The sequence below is a fragment of the Cannabis sativa genome, chromosome 2, assembly GCF_029168945.1.
Source record: "Cannabis sativa cultivar Pink pepper isolate KNU-18-1 chromosome 2, ASM2916894v1, whole genome shotgun sequence".
In the NCBI taxonomy this organism is placed as follows: domain Eukaryota; kingdom Viridiplantae; phylum Streptophyta; class Magnoliopsida; order Rosales; family Cannabaceae; genus Cannabis; species Cannabis sativa.
Window position 1 is genome coordinate 71,494,933 of NC_083602.1, and position 17,678 is coordinate 71,512,610.

At 31.8% G+C, this 17,678-nt stretch overlaps 1 long non-coding RNA gene across 1 annotated transcript; it reads left to right on the top strand.

Moving 5' to 3' along the window:
- Positions 1-8,477: 8,477 nt before the first annotated feature.
- LOC133035113 (uncharacterized) lies at positions 8,478-10,345 on the top strand. Its single transcript, XR_009686387.1, has 3 exons — positions 8,478-8,709; positions 9,575-9,637; positions 10,114-10,345. It is a non-coding gene; the product is annotated as an uncharacterized LOC133035113 (long non-coding RNA).
- Positions 10,346-17,678: the final 7,333 nt, after the last annotated feature.

The following is a 17,678-nucleotide window of genomic DNA, read 5'->3' on the forward strand; positions in this document are numbered from 1 at the left end:
ATTTGTATCAAATGGCTTTTTATTTGCAGAAAAGCCAAACTCTTAAAAAAATCTAAAGGGAAATCTAATCTGTGTATGGATATATATATATATATATAGTTAAAGGAAAAATATCAAATAGATATAATTGTTAGCAAAGCACAAGTGTCTTAAACAAAAACCACTAGAACTTATATAAAACTAATATTTACGTGGCTCGCCACGTAACTCTCATAGATTTGTTCATATTGTTTATTTTTTTATTAAAAATTATTTTTTTTTAATAAAAATAATCTTTATTAGACAGAAGCATCCGCTAATGCAATGGACTAAAGAGCAAGGGTAACATCACTCTCAGTAAAACGACGACCTGACCAATAACAAGCACCACATGCCATACAGTGCGCGGCTTTGTTAGCAGACGTTTAACATGACCAATAGAAACATTACTTAAAGAAGATAAAATAAATTGACAATCTTGAACAAATAAACCAAAAATAGAAGGCATAGATACCGAACTAAGAATAGCTTGAACAACTAAAATGCAATCCGTCTCTAAAATGACATGTGACTTGTTATTCCTCTTTATCCAACTAAGTGCCTCTTTGACACTTAGAACCTCTACAATTTCAGGTCGGCAACTGACAGAAGAAATAGTTGAAAACGCCTCAATTACTCGGCCATCACAGCCCCGTGCAACAAAACCAGTCCCAACCTCATTTGTGTCTTCAAAAACCGCCCCATCCACATTAATTTTTCACTGTCCAGCAGCCGGTTTGGACCAGTGTTCTCTTGTGTCAGTGCGACTAGAGGCTAGGGAAATCGAGTCCAGCCTCTTAGACTGAGCACATGTCCATTGTCGAAGGGTGGTACGAGCCATCCAGACAACATCAGCAGCATTACAACTTTTTGTTGGGTTTTATGCCCTAAATAAAACTCATTTCAATATAATCAGATTTACTTATTAATATAGATCAGAAATAACATTTAATGTTGCATGGTTCACATGATTTATTTCATGATTATATGTACATAATGTATAAATTCATCTGAAACCCTTTTCACATACTTGATCCTGTTTATTGTGTTGTCAACACATTGAAAAGTAAACATGACTATGTGAATAAAGATTCCTAGATTTATCAGACATAGGGTTTTGCTGATATGATAATCTACAACAGAGTTTACTTGCATTTGGAGATATGCTATGTTCTTTCCAGAGCATTGGTTAAAGTAAAGCTCAGGTTGGATGCATGGAGTATGCATCGGAAGGGACCGATATTGAACTTTGACTTAGATTTATTAAACTTACCGTAATATCTATTCAAGTCAATATCGCCTAGTTAATCCTAGAACAAATGATCTTAATCCTGTTATGATTAGGCTCAATCTCAAGAGGCTATTTGTGTTCTTTGATTTGTTAGTTAAGCCTACATTTGGGTCAGGGTGATACGTACATTTTGGGAACACGGTAGTGCAATTGAGTGGGAGCGCTAACATAAACATGGAATCTATAGCTTCTATCTGGCGAATAGTAAGTAAAGGATGATCTCCTTCGAGCTTCACCAAACGAAAATAAATGGTGGAGATCTCATTTCACATAAGCTGAAATATCATTTATACAGGGTTAAGTGTTTTAAGGATTAAATACATTGTAGGGTGTAACGGTAATCTAATCCCTATACAGTGTAGATCATTCATATAGAGGATCATTGATCAAATTAGGATTATAACAATGGATAACTAATGATGTGTCTATATGGTGGAACATATAGAGCATTCTATATACTGAGAGTGCAATTCTAAGTTCTATGCGTGGATTCAACGAAGAATTAATAAGTTAGTGAATTTTAGTAATAAATTCTTGATCTACTTATTGGAAGCTCGGTTATATAGACCCATGGTCCCCCCACTAGTTGAGATAATATTGCTTGTAAGACTTATATAATTGGTTTTGATTAATCAATTATAATTCTCAAATTAGACTATGTCTATTTGTGAATTTTTCACTAAGTAAGGGCGAAATTGTAAAGAAAGAGTTTTAGGGGTATATTTGTTAATTATGATACTTTGTATGGTTCAATTAATAAATATGATAAATGACAATATTATTTAATAATTATTTATAGTTATTAAATAGTTAGAATTGGCATTTAAATGGTTGAATTAGAAAATTGGCGTTTTTGAGAAAATCAGATGCAGAAAAGATAAAACTGCAAAATTTCAAAAACTGAGGCCCAAATCCACATGTATAGGGCCGGCCACTTTTGTAGGGTTTTACCTCTGATAATTTCATTATAAATGCATATAGGTTGATGTTGCTAAATAAAATATCATAGTTCTTGATAGATTTTATTTAGGCCCATTTAGTTTTTGGTCCTATTCAATTAATAACAGTTGTTCATTTTAAGGTTAAATTCCTCTCTTTTGGGCCTTATGTGAGAGTTGGGAGCCATAGAAGTGGGTACGACATACTTAACCCAGCACCCCCTCACATGAACCACCCCAATTGTGAAGGCCCGTTTGCCTGATTTGAATAACTGTATTAGGTTAATTAAATTAGTTTAACCTAATAAAATTGATTAGCAACATAATTAATTTCATTTATTTTGAAATTAATTTAAGAAAACCATAGTTTAAAGAATTTTTTATTCTAAGCTAAACTATATGTATTTTCTTGTATTTAATTAAATATAGAATTATAACCATATAGATTCTTTCTGAAGCTTAATTTAAATTTTTCATTAAATATTCCTATTTAAGTTGATATTTAGTTATCTATAACTAATCAACTTAAATCTGAATATCTTTTGGATTTAAAATTTCAAAATTAAGTTGAGGAATTTTAGGAATTGGTTATTAAGATTCTTTAGATATTTTTTAAGTTGATATATTTTTCGAATATTAACTTAAAATGGAATATTTTCAAATTAAGTGGTTATAACTTAATTTTTGAAATTTAATTAAATCTAATTTGAAAGATATTTAAGTTGATTTTTTAGATTCTTCTAAAACAACTTAAACAAGATATTTTTTCAAATTTTGTGGAAAAGATACTTAGTCAAATAAGATATTTTCTAGATAGTTATTCTAGACTACTTATTATTTCTAATATTAAATAAGAAAATATTATACATTGTAAAATTAATTATTTAAATAATTAATTTTGGTACAATTTCTTTTAAGTATAATTTTTCCTAGTATTAAACTAGAAATTAATAATTAAGTCTTCTCTACACTTAATTATTTATTTCTTGAATTTAATACATTTAATTAAATTGAAAATTAAATATCTAAGTTGATTTTAATCATGATACTTAAATATTTCTTTTTCATGACACTTAATTAAATAGAAAATTATTTTTAGTTGAAATTTACTTTTTCAACTTAAATTTAAATAATTTTCAAAATATATTTTTTCTTTATTTTATTAATCAATTTTCGAAATTGCATTTCATAATGCAAGATGATCTTGAATTTATCTTGAAAAATAGATTAAGTTGTAAATTAATTATTTATTTTAATAAATTTTTGGACCAACTTAAATCAATGATTTTTTCATTAATTGATTAATTTAAAATAAATGAATTAAAGTATATTATTATTAGAAATTGAATTAATTAGTCAAATAAAAATCTAGATAGGTGATATTTTTGCTTGAAGTATTTTTCAAAGTAATTATTATTTAAGTATTTCGAAAAACATAAAGTTTATATACTTTCTTTTTCAAAATACAATAAATATATTCTCATGAAAATTTATTTTGAGTTGCAAATTAATTTAAATTAATACAACTTAAATAATTTTCTTAATATTTATATATAAATTACTATTGAGATGGAAATAATTCAATCACCATCTAAGTATAATTTTATAAATATTAAATTAAATTTTAAATTCGATATTTAATGAATATATTTTATAAATAATAATGAAAATATATTTTTAAATAATGAGCTTTATTATTAAGATATTCGATCTCCATTGTTGGTTTCACATCGCGTTTGTTTTAGTGAGTAATCCTCCCTAATGGAGGAACGTTCATTAGCAATTTCTCACCGTTTAATCTCGAAAGATAAGTAGTTTGTAAGTGTTTTATATGGTATGGATCATCCTAATGGTGGCGACCATATTTGACTTGCAAATTATGAAACTATGGTAGAAGCTCATAAGATAGAATTGCCTTGACTCTCGCCTAAACGGGACAACGCTGAATTCCAATCTTGATCGAATAAAAGGTTGCTAGAATGTTTAACATTTTAGATGAGCTGGCAACTCTATTCAATGGATGGTAGCTTTGACTCTCGCCTAAATGGGACACTGATATCTGTTTGTTGAAAACCTTGGAAATTATTTAGGATTGTATGTTTTAGTATTTTCACTTGTCATTCCTACTTGCTATATGTTTAATAATTTCTGAATTGTGTATGAATTTATATTGAACCATGTTATTTTCTGTTATTAAGTTGTAGTTTAATTTCGAATCTTCATTGTTGGTCTAACTTGGTTTGTTTATCTAATGAGATAAATCCCTAGTGGATTTTCACCATTAGACATACATAATAGTGTTATACCTCGAAAGATAAATATTGTATATGCAACATCTAGCTGTTCATCAATTGATGACACCTTAGACTAGTATTTTTACGATATGAAACAAGAAGATTGTATACATAAGATTACTTTGACTCTCGCTAATCGAAGCATCGTTGGATTCTTATTTAAACAACGAAATTATCCTACTTCCTCTTAGCTTATTCATTTCGAATTAGCTCAATAACATATCATTGGATGAATGGTCTATAATGTTGGAATTTATTTTACCAGGATCTTAGATCTATTCACAAGTATGTTTATTAACATCCTAAATAAGAACTTTCAAAAACGATAAATTAAACACATATAAAGTTTAAGAAACCTTACATTGGGTGCAGCGGAATTAAATGACTCCTTTCCTTCAGATCTCTAACCCTTGTATCCTTTCTGTAGCAGAGTATTATCAAGATCTGAACCTGGATCTCTTTCTCTGAATCCTTGATGCTGAATCTCCTTTGCTGATGATCTTTCTTCACGATCTTCCTCACTATGATTGAGGTATTGCTTGCTGTGTGTGGGCACTACTCTGATCACTAGGGTAAGTTCGAAAATCAAATGAAGAAGAGAGAGAGTGAGTGGCGGCTAAGGAAGAGAAAGGAGGCTCAGGTTTTTCTGATTCAGAAAGTGTAAAGTGTAATTTTCCTGAAGCCTTCACTATCTATTTATAGCATTCCACTAGGGTTAGGTTTGAATTATTTGGCTTTAAAATAATGAAAATATCAACTTAAAAAGCCTACAAAGGTGGCCGGCCATGGCTTAGTGGATTGGGCCTTGCTTTTTGCAATTTTGCAATTTGAACACCTTTTGTATCTGATTTTCTCAAAAATGCCAATTTCCTAATTCAACCATTTAAATGCCAATTCTAACTATTTAATAACTATAAATAATTATTAAATAATATTGTCATTAATCATATTTATTAATTGAACCATACAAAGTATCATAATTAACAAATATGCCCCTATTAACTCTTTCTTTACAATTTCGCCCTTACTTAGTGAAAATTTCACAAATAGACATAGTCTAATTTGTGAATTATAATTGATTAATCAAAACCAATTACATGACTCTTACAAACAATATTATCTCAACTAGTGCGGGGACCATGGGTCTATATAACCAGCTTCCAATAAGTAGATCAAGAATTTAGCACTAAAATTCACTAACTTATTAATTCTTCGTTGAATCCACGCATAGAACTTAGAATTGCACTCTCAGTATATAGAATGCTCTATATGTTCCACCATATAGACACATCATTAGTTATCCATTGTTATAATCCTAATTTGATCAATGATCCTCTATATGAATGATCTACACTGTAAAGGGATTAGATTACCGTAACACCCTACTATGTATTTTATCCTTAAAACACTTGACCCCGTATAAATGATATTTCAGCTTATGTGAAATGAGATCTCCACCATTTATTTTCGTTTGGTCAAGCTCGAAGGAGATCATCCTTTGCTTACTATTCGCCAGATAGAAGCTATAGATTCCATGTTTATGCTAGCGCTCCCACTCAATTGCACTACCGTGTTCCCAAAATGTATGTATCACCCTGACCTAAAAGTAGGCTTAACTAACAAATCAAAGAACACGAATAGCCTCTTGAGATTGAGCCTAATCATAACAGGATTAAGATCATTTGATCTAGGATCAACTTGGCGATATTGACTTGAATAGATTTTACGGTAAGTTTAATTAAATTTAAGTCAAAGTTCAATATCGGTCCCTTCCGATGCATACTCCATGCATCCAACCTGAGCTTTACTTTAACCAATGTTCTGGAAAGAACATAGTATTTCCCCAAATACAAGTAAACTCTTGTTGTAGATTATCATATCAGTAAAACTCTGTGTCTGATAAATCTAGGAAACTTTATTCACATAGTCATGTTTACTTTCCAATGTGATGACAGCACAATAAACATGATCAAGTATGTGAAAAGGGTTTAAGATGAATTTATAAATCAAATAGACAAGCAATCGATAAAGTGAACCAAAACATACACAAATGAATGAAAAATACTTCTGTTTCTTTATTGATGTTGAATAAAATAGATTACATTGAAATGGAGTTTTATTTAGGGCATAAAACCTAACAAACTCCCACTTGCACTAATATAAAACTAATTAGTACATATCAATTAATCCTAAATTCTGACGGTGCTTTTCAAAGGCTGTCACGGCCAGGACTTTGGTAAATGGATCAGCTAGGTTGTCCTCTGTGTCAACTTTCTCAACTAGTACATCCCCTCTTGCCACGTATTCTCTGATAATGTGATACTTCCTTTCAATGTGTTTGCTTCTCTTGTGGCTTCGAGGTTCTTTACTGTTTGCTATTGCTCCATTATTATCACAGAGTAGTACCAGAGGCTTTTCCATTCCAGGAACAACACCTATGCTGGTGAAGAACTTTCTTAGCCAGACAAGTTCTTTAGCAGCTTCGGCTGCTGCTATGTATTCAGCTTCCATAGTTGAGTACGATATCGCGGTTTGTTTAGCACTTCTCCAAACCACTGCTCCACCCCCAAGAGTAAACACCATCCCAGATGTAGATTTCCTGTCTTCAAGACTTGCCTGGAAATCTGAATTAGTGTAGCCTATGGGATTTAAAGCACCACCCTTGTAGACTAACACAAGATTCCTTGTACTCTTTAAGTATTTCAGAATATACTTAACTGCATTCCAATGTTCTTGTCCTGGATTAGACTGATACCTGCTCACGATTCCAACAAGATAACGTATGTCGTGTCTAGTGCATAGCATTGCATACATTAGACTTCCAAATGCAGAGGCATAGGGAATTTTCGCCATGTCCTCTATCTCTTGAGGATCAGTCGGTGACTGTTCCTTAGATAGACGAATACCATATCTAGAAGGCATGTTTGCCCCAATTGTGTTGTTCATGGAGAATCTCTCTAAGACTTTGTCTATGTAGGTTGTTTGAGAGAGAGCAAGAGATCTGTTCTTCCGGTTTCTAATAATCTGAATACCAAGAACATAGGCTGCTTCACCCAAATCTTTCATATCGAATTGAGTGTTGAGCCATTCCTTGATGTGAGTCATTTTCTTGACATTGTTTCCAATAATCAAAATGTCATCAACATAAAGGACCACGAATACTACTATTTGGTCTTCCTTGAGTTGGTAAACACAAGGTTCATCTTCATTCTGAAGAAAGTCGTAGGTCTTGATGATTTCATCAAACCTTTTGTTCCATGAGCGAGAAGCTTGCTTAAGTCCATAGATAGACCTATTTAATTTGCAAACTTTCTTTTCCTGCCCAGGAAGAACATAACCTTCTGGTTGCTCCATATAGATGGTTTCTTCAAGTACCCTATTAAGGAAGGCAGTCTTGACTTCCATTTGCCAGATTTCATAATCGAAAGCAGCAGCTATGGAGAGAAGAATTCGGATGGATTTGAGCATGGCAAGAGGACTAAAAGTTTCCTCATAGTCCACGTGTAATACCCGGAATTAAGAAATGGATTAGCAAAACCCTAACTAGATAATTATGTATAATTGAGGAAATTATATTATTATATAATTTAATATATGTGAAATTATATGAATTTTATTATGTTAAGACCCCGTTGGTGAGCCAGGGGCATTTTAGTAATTATGACCCGAGAAGGGTAAAATTATGAAATTAATTTGATTACGTGCTTAATGGAACTATATTATTATATAGTATACCTGTGTTGTCTTTTCAGGTGTGTTCTGACAGGTTAGCGCGGTATAGTCACAACCGGGAATTTCGGGCCGAACCGGGTTCGGGCCCGAAATGTAAATTGGATTGATTATTTGGCATTTTATTTGATGAATGATAATCTGAAATTTATTTGAAATTAATTGAGTATTGAAATGACTTATTTACCCTTGTGAGGGTGTAGGTGTGAATAATAAGCCATGAGGGCATTTTGGTCATTTGACCCCTATTTACTATGTTTGATTAAAATTGATTTTTGATGAAATGAAAAGCAATTTTCTGGTTTTGCTTTCCTCTTGGCCGACCCCCTCTCTCTCCCAAACCCTCTTGTTATTTCAAGTTGAATTTGAAGAAAATTGGTGTGAATTGGAGCTAATTTTTGGAGCTTGATTGTGGGGATTATTCTTGCTTAGTCTTGAGGTATTCTCTACAGTTTTTAATTGAGTTTCTAATTGATTTTGCTTGCTGAATTTTATGCTTTAATAGCATGTATAGTTGATGTGTTCTTGTGTATGCATATTGTTAAGTTTGGTGTTTAATCTTGGTGAAATTGCATGATTTAGTTGGGACTTATGTTTGTTGAGTTTGGAGTAAGATTTTAGGGTATTTTCTAGGTTGAAAATACATGTTTTATTTGGTCTTGAGCTGCTGGAAAATATTGGAAAGATGTTAGTTTGAAGCTCAAGTTTAGAGCTTGAAGTTTTGGAGTTTAAGGCATGATTTTAATTATTGTGCAATCTGAAATTATGGGGTTTATTGTTGGATTTTGATGCATAAATATGTGTTTTAGACCCTATAATATTTCCTAGCTGCTCTAAGTGGATTAATTGTGATTTTGGTTGTGAAAAGCAAGCTTGAGTTCATGGAACTCAAGCTTGGTGCTTTAATGGCACTTTTTGATTTTTAGTGCAATTGTTGGGTTTAAGTTGTGGAATATGTTTATTATGACATATATTGATGCTCTGGAAAGTTTGGGAATGTTTGGGAATGATTTGAGTGAGTTTTGGGGGTTTAAAGATTGAGAAATTTCGTGTTCTCTGCCCAGACAACCGGAATTCCGGTTGGTTCATCCGGAATTCCGGTTGGAGTTCATCGGGAAATGCTGAAATTTGTTTTGGCCATAACTTTTGACTCGGGACTCCGTTTGGGACGTTCTTTATACCGTTGGAAAGCTCTTTTTGAGCTCTATGTGATTATCTGTATTTGAAATGCCATGAATTTATTTTATGAATGTGAAATCAGGGGTTAACCCTATTTGTGAAAATCCCGGATTGTGTGTGACTAGGATTACCGGCACCTGGTCAGGAGCACCCGGGGATTTGGAATCTCTACTATTGCGGGACAACAGGTAAGACAGTGATTAGCACGTAGAGTATGCGCAGTGGCGCTTATGTTGAGAATGATATGCATGAATGTTAAGTAACCGGGATTAGGGTTATTACCCTAATAGGAACGGTCTAATAGCCTAGGGTTATTACCCTAGTGATATATGTGTATAAATGCCATGCCATGTTAATTGAAATGAGATTTAAGGATTATGTGCTCAAGGCATAATCAGGTTGGACTCGGTACTCATAATCGAGATGAACCGCTTCTAAGGCCTTAATGTATTTAGACGTGTGAGAGTAACACGTGGGTCTACGTCATGTAGATTTAATTAGATGTGTGAGCGCAATACATAGGTCTACGCCACGTAGACATAAATGGGCATGATGAAATAATGATCAGGTCTGTGCTATACAGACATATGTGAATGAGCATAATATATTTGTTATGATTTATACTGTCTTGCTGGGCTTGGCTCACGGGTGCTCTACTGTGCAGGAAAGGGTAAGGCATTAGCTGATCAGCCATGAGTTTCAGGAGCAGGGCGAAGAATGTACATGTTCATGCCACTTCAGACCAAGCGGGTTATGGGTCTAACAGTGTTGACTTTTGTATTCTGTTTTGCCGCTTAGGTCGGCTAGTAAGAAAGAACTTGTAATAAGTTTGTAAATATTTTTGGGATCCCAACTATTTTGAAAAGTTTAAATATATTACAAGTTTATTTTCAGTCTGTTTAATATAAAAGTTTAAATTCTGCGCTATTTTAATTAGTAATCCCGGTTAGGGGATTAGGGCTTCATAAGTATTTTGGGTAGCGTGCCTAATTATTTAGGGCGTTACACCACGCCTTCACTTTGGGTATAACCCTTGGCTACAAGTCTAGCTTTAAAAGTTTTGACTTCGCCTCCAGCTCCTCTTTTCTTCTTGTAAACCCACTTGCATCCTATCGGATGATAGTCGTCAGGTGCGTCTACATATTCCCAGACTTTGTTCTTTTTCATGGAATCCATTTCTGAATCCATGCCGGCTGACCATCGTTTCCGTTGCGGACTAGCCATTGCCTGTTTATAGGTTAATGGATCGTCATCAATACCGTCACCTACGACCATATTGATTTCACCATCCAAGCCATAACGAGCAGGTTTTGTTGAAACCCTCCCACTACGACGAGGTACGGTTGTCTTCTGAACAGAAACTTTAGTAGTAGATTTCTCAGTTTGTTCAACTGAGGGAGTGGGATTGTCCTCTTCACGTGTGGAAGAGAACGGAACATTGGAAGGACTTATATCTGAAAGCATTTCCTCCAACACTACTTTACTTTGTGATTTGAAATTCTTAATATAGTCATCTTCAAGGAAAGTGGCATTTGTAGAAACAAACACTTTATCATCCTTGCGACTATAAAATAGTCCACCCCTAGTCTCTTTAGAATTACCGACAAACATGCAAACTTCAGTTCGTGACTCAAGTTTGCCGTCTTTCTTTCTTAAGACATGAGCAGGGCACCCCCAGATTCTGTAATGGCGTAAACTAGGTGTACGACCATTCCAAAGTTCTAAAGGTGTCTTAGGGATTGATTTAGATGGAACAACATTTAAAATGTCGGTTGCCATCTGAATTGCATATCCCCAGAAGGACGTAGGTAGAGTTGAAAAACTAAGCATAGACCTAACCATTTCCAAAAGCGTGTGATTCCTTCTTTCTGCAACTCCATTTTGTTGTGGAGTACTAGGGGCGGTTAATTGGAATTCAATTCCAAGTTCAATTAAATGATCTTTGAACTGCATATCCATATATTCTCCACCCCTATCAGTTCGCAAGATCTTTAATGTTTTACCCAATTGGTTTTGAGCCAATGCGTGAAATTCTTGAAACTTTGCAAATGTTTCAGATTTCTTATGCATAAGGTAAAGATGTCCATATCTAGAGTAATCGTCAATGAAAGTGACAAAGTACTCATAACCACCTCGTGCTTTGACATTCAAAGGTCCGCAGACATCAGAATGCACTAACCCTAGGGGTTGTTTGGCACGCTCTCCCTTTGCAGAGAAAGAACGTTTAGTCATTTTTCCTTCCAGGCAGGACTCGCATACTGGCAATTCACCTAAGACGACATTTTTCAATGGACCGTCTTTGGTTAGCCTATTGAGTCTATCAAAGCCTATATGACCTAAACGTAAATGCCATAGATATGTTTCATTATCATCAACGATCTTTTGCTTTTTGTGGTTTCTAGGTTTAGCTACTTTAAAAAGTTCGTTATGTAGGGGCAAATGGTGTTTCTGGTCTAAGAACATAAAGCCCCTGTTCCATGGATGCAACACAAATCTGAATGTCATTTTGAGAAATGGTAGAACCAGAATCCGAAAAATCTAATTTGCATTGTTGCAATTGTAAGCATGAAACAGAAACCAAGTTTCTACTGAAATTTGGAATGTATAAGACATTGTCTAATTCCAAAATTCTGTTTTGAAACTTGAGTTTGGCTTTTCCTCTAGCTCTAACCGAAACCATTTCGCCATTACCAACTTTAAGTTTCAACTCTCCGGATTTCAAATAATTCCAATTCTCAAGCAATTGCAATGAACAACTTACATGGTTTGTAGACCCAGAATCAAGAATCCAAATGGATTTATCATTCTCTAACACACATGATTCGAAGACTAAAGAAAAACTGCTTATTCGTTTGTTAATTGTTGTTCTTGCTAGTTCATTTTGTTGTGAAGTATAACTTGAGGAAGTGGAATCACTTTCTCTTATCTTCTCAACTAAGCTTGAAGTGGTAGGATATATGGAGTTATGAACTATTTGCTCTTCAGAGTGAACAATTCCCAGCTTACCTGCTTTCTGGAATTTAAAGTCCATCATGAGCATATGTGAAGTATTACTCAGACAAGGAGTTTATAACTTCAAGTTCAATTGCTAAGATATTAACTAGGAGTGGAATGAGAAGGGGATTACTAAAATACATCAATAAAACAGAAGTAAGGTTTTGGTTCAAAATTCATACACAAGTTCAGAAAATAACAAGTAATGACATATGTTATAGAAATACTAAATCTAACATAGTTTATTTTCCAAGGTTTCCAACATAATGAAATACAGTGTCCCGGTAGGCGAGAGTCAAAGATAACATTAGTTGAATAGAGTTGTCAGCTCATCTAAAATTAAACATTTTAGCAACCTTTTATTCGATCAAAATGAGAATCCAACGTTGTCCCGATAGGCGAGAGTCAAGGTTATTCTCATTTTATGAGCTTCCACCATTGTTTCATGTTTTATGAGTTTATCTCTAAGTAGTCACCGTAGGGGAGAGTCTAAATAGAGACGAAAACTCACAAAACACTTATCAAATGAAATCTTACGGTGTTAAAAGTGTTCAACGAATAACCATCCATAGGGGGACAAAGTCTAGCGTCTCGAGGTTATATTGAAAAAGTTTAACTATTGTAAGACCAACAATGGAGATCGAATATCTTTTGATTAAAAGCTCATTATTTAAAAAAAATATATATGTATTTTGTATAATCATAATATTCGATATTATAATAATGAAAAATTACAAACTAAAGTTGGTTTAAATAAAAAATCAACTTTAATTAATTTTTAATTATTATTTAATTTGAAAAATAAATTCAAATAAATATCGAACAAGTTCCATAATATAATAATGAAAAATTACAAATTAAAGTTGGTTTAAATAAAAAATCAACATTAATTAATTTTCAATTATTAATTAAATTCGAAAAATAAATTCGAATAATAAATGGAACAAGTTCCATAAACTAATAATGAAAAATTACAAATCAAAGTTGGTTTAAATAAAAAAATTAACTTTAATTGATTTTCAATTATTATTTAAATTCGAATATTTAAATGGAACAAATTTGAAAATATCTCGCTTAAGTTGTTTTAGAAGAATCTAAAAAATCAACTTAAATATCTTTCAAATCAGATTTAATTAAATTTAAAATTAAGTTGTAACCACTTAATTTGAAGATATTCCATTTTAAGTTAATATTCGAAAAGATATTAACCTAAAAATATCTAAAATATTCCATTTTAAGTTAATATTCGAAAAGATATTAACTTTAAAAATATCTAAAGAATCTTAATAACCAATGTCTAAAATTCCTCAACTTAATTTTGAAATTTTAAATCGAAAAGATATTCAGATTTAAGTTGGTTAGTTGTAGATAACTAAATATCAACTTAAATAGGAATATTTAATGAAAATTTTAAATTAAGCTTCAGAAAGAATCTAGATGGTTATAATTTTATATTTAATTAAATACAAGAAAATACATATAGTTTAGCTTAGAATATAAAATTCTTTAAACTATGATTTTCTAAATTAATTTCAAAATAAATGAAATTAATTATGTTGCTAATCAATTTTTTTATTAGGTTAAACTAGTGTAATTAACCTAGTACAGTTTATTCAAATGAGGCAAATGGGCCTTCACAATTGGGGTGGTTCATGTGAGGGGGTGTTGGGTTCAGTATGTCGTACCCACTACTATGGCTCCCAACTCTCACATAAGGCCCAAAAGAGAGGAATTTAACCTTAATAAGAACAACTGTTATTAATTGAATAGGCCCAAAATCTAAATGGGCCTAAATAAATTCTATCAAGAACTATGATAATTTATTTTAGCAACAACAACCTATATGCATTTATAATAAAATTAAACACATAGGCTCACACAGGCACACTTTGGATGGGTCCTATCATGTTGCTAGGTCATACACAGATGAAAGAAGTTTCTAAATATACCTGTTACAAATTATTATCTTGACCAAGGGAGCCATTAGATCATTAGATCTGGCAAAAAGTAACCATGGCTATTTGCAATCAAGTAATAATAGGTTTTGAAAACTTACACACAAGCTAAAACACATACTCCTGCAACAAGGTTAGTTGGATAGTTGGATGTAGGATTTATTTAATTTTAAATTAAATAATTAATTTCGAAAATAATAAATTAAATAAAATAAATTTTCGAAAATTTAAAAAAAAAAATTGAAAAATAAAAAAAAATTCAAAATTTAATTAAATATTTAAATTTAAAATTAAACCTACAATTTTGAAAAATTAGGTTTCAACCAACCTAAATATCATTTCAAAAAAAAAAAAACATTTGCTAACTACTTTTAAAATTTAAATGTTATTTTATAAATAAAAATTAAATAAAAAATTAGAAAAGATAAATGAAAATCTTTTCCAAATTTTAAATGTAATTTAAATAAATAAAATAACAAAATTTTAAAAAATTAGCAAAATATCTTATATCATTTAAAAATTACATGATTATAGTTATCTTATTTTAAATTTAAATAAGGTCAAACTATTAAAAAAAAATTAATTTAAAATATTTTAAATATGACCTTAAATTTAAAAATAAGATAAGATATAATCAAATTTTAAAATAAGATAGATTATTAACCAAAAAGATAGATACTAACTATTTTCAAATTCAAATTACACTAATATCTTGAATTAAATTTAAAAAATATTAAATTAATTCAAAATGATAATTAGAATTGAATTAGGAATAGTAATAGTATAAATACAGAACTACACAAAAAATCGGAAGTTAATTCCATGAAAAAGCATGAAAAAACGAAGAAAAACGAAAAAATTGTGAGCTGTACGGACAGTTTTCGCGATCGCAGGAAAATTTCAGCACAGCCCCGATTTTTTCGAATCTTCAAAAAATTATAACTAATTCAAATTAAATCGAAATTGAGTTCTGTAAAAAATTAACTTGGTTAATTTTTTCCATACTATCCAACAAAAATAATTCCAGAAACAGAATCGCAATTATTTTTCACAAAAATTCACAAACATCAATCAATCACCAAATAACACTCAATACAACATGATACCATCCAAAAACAAACAAACAATCGTTTTAAAGTCCAAATTTCTTGCAAGTAAATCAATTACCATGGCTCTGAGGCCAGTTGTTGGAATTTATTTTACCAGGATCTTAGATCTACTCACAAGTATGTTTATTAACATCCTAAATAAGAACTTTCTAAAACGATAAATTAAACACATATAAAGTTTAAGAAACCTTACATTGGGTGCAGCGGAATTAAATGACTCCTTCCGTTCAGATCTCTAACCCTTGTATCCTTTCTGTAGCAGAGTATTATCAAGATCTGAACCTTGATCTCTTTCTCTGAATCCTTGATGCTGAATCTCCTTTGCTGATGATCTTTCTTCACGATCTTCCTCACTATGATTGAGGTATTGCTTGCTGTGTGTGGGCACTACTCTAATCACTAGGGTAAGTTCGAAAATCAAAGGAAGAAGAGAGAGAGTGAGTGGCAGCTAAGGAAGAGAGAGGAGGCTTAGGTTTTTCTGATTCAGAAAGTGTAAAGTGTAATTTTCCTGAAGCCTTCACTATCTATTTATAGCATTCCACTAGGGTTAGGTTTGAATTATTTGGCATTAAAATAATAAAAATATCAACTTAAAAAGCCTACAAAGGTGGCCGGCCATGGCTTAGTGGATTGGGCCTTGCTTTTTGCAATTTTGCAATTTGAACACCTTTTATATCTGATTTTCTCAAAAATGCCAATTTCCTAATTCAACCATTTAAATGCCAATTCTAACTATTTAATAACTATAAATAATTATTAAATAATATTGTCATTTATCATATTTAGTAATTGAACCATACAAAGTATCATAATTAACAAATATGCCCTTATAAACTCTTTCTTTACAATTTCGCCCTTACTTAGTGAAAATTTCACAAATAGACATAGTCTAATTTGTGAATTATAATTGATTAATCAAAACCAATTACATGAGTCTTACAAACAATATTATCTCAACTAGTGCGGGGACCATGGGTCTATATAACCGAGCTTCCAATAAGTAGATCAAGAATTTAGCACTAAAATTCACTAACTTATTAATTCTTCGTTGAATCCACGCATAGAACTTAGAATTGCACTCTCAATATATAGAATGCTCTATATGTTCCACCATATAGACACATCATTAGTTATCCATTGTTATAATCCTAATTTGATCAATGATCCTCTATATGAATGATCTACACTGTAAAGGGATTAGATTACCGTAACACCCTACTATGTATTTTATCCTTAAAACACTTGATCCCGTATAAATGATATTTCAGCTTATGTGAAATGAGATCTCCACCATTTATTTTTTGTTTGGTAAAGCTCGAAGGAGATCATCCTTTGCTTACTATTCGCCAGATAGAAGCTATAGATTCCATGTTTATGCTAGCGCTCCCACTCAATTGCACTACCGTGTTCCCAAAATGTACGTATCACCCTGACCTAAAAGTAGGCTTAACTAACAAATCAAATAACACGAATAGCCTCTTGAGATTGAGCCTAATCATAACAAGATTAAGATCATTTGATCTAGGATCAACTTGGCGATATTGACTTGAATAGATTTTACGGTAAGTTTAATTAAATCTAAGTCAAAGTTCAATATTGGTCCCTTCCGATGCATACTCCATGCATCCAACCTGAGCTTTACTTTAACCAATGTTCTGGAAAGAACATAGTATTTCTCCAAATACAAGTAAACTCTTGTTGTAGATTATCATATCAGTAAAACCCTGTGTCTGATAAATCTAGGAAACTTTATTCACATAGTCATGTTTACTTTCCAATGTGATGACAGCACAATAAACATGATCAAGTATGTGAAAAGGGTTTAAGATGAATTTATAAATCAAATAGACAAGCAATTGATAGAGTGAACCAAAACATACACAAATGAATGAAAAATACCTCTGTTTCTTTATTGATGTTGAATAAAATAGATTACATTGAAATGGAGTTTTATTTAGGGCATAAAACCTAACATATAAATCATTTCATGTCATTATATTTTCTCTTAAGAAATTAAATGACGCATATGATTATAATCCCGAAATTCTATTCCCAATTAATATAAAACCTCAATCTTAGAAATCCCCTACTTGTATGGGCAAATCTAACTTAGAGTTTAAATTTGTAGTGGTGGTCCAAGAAAGAATTACTCATTATATTTGGTATAAATT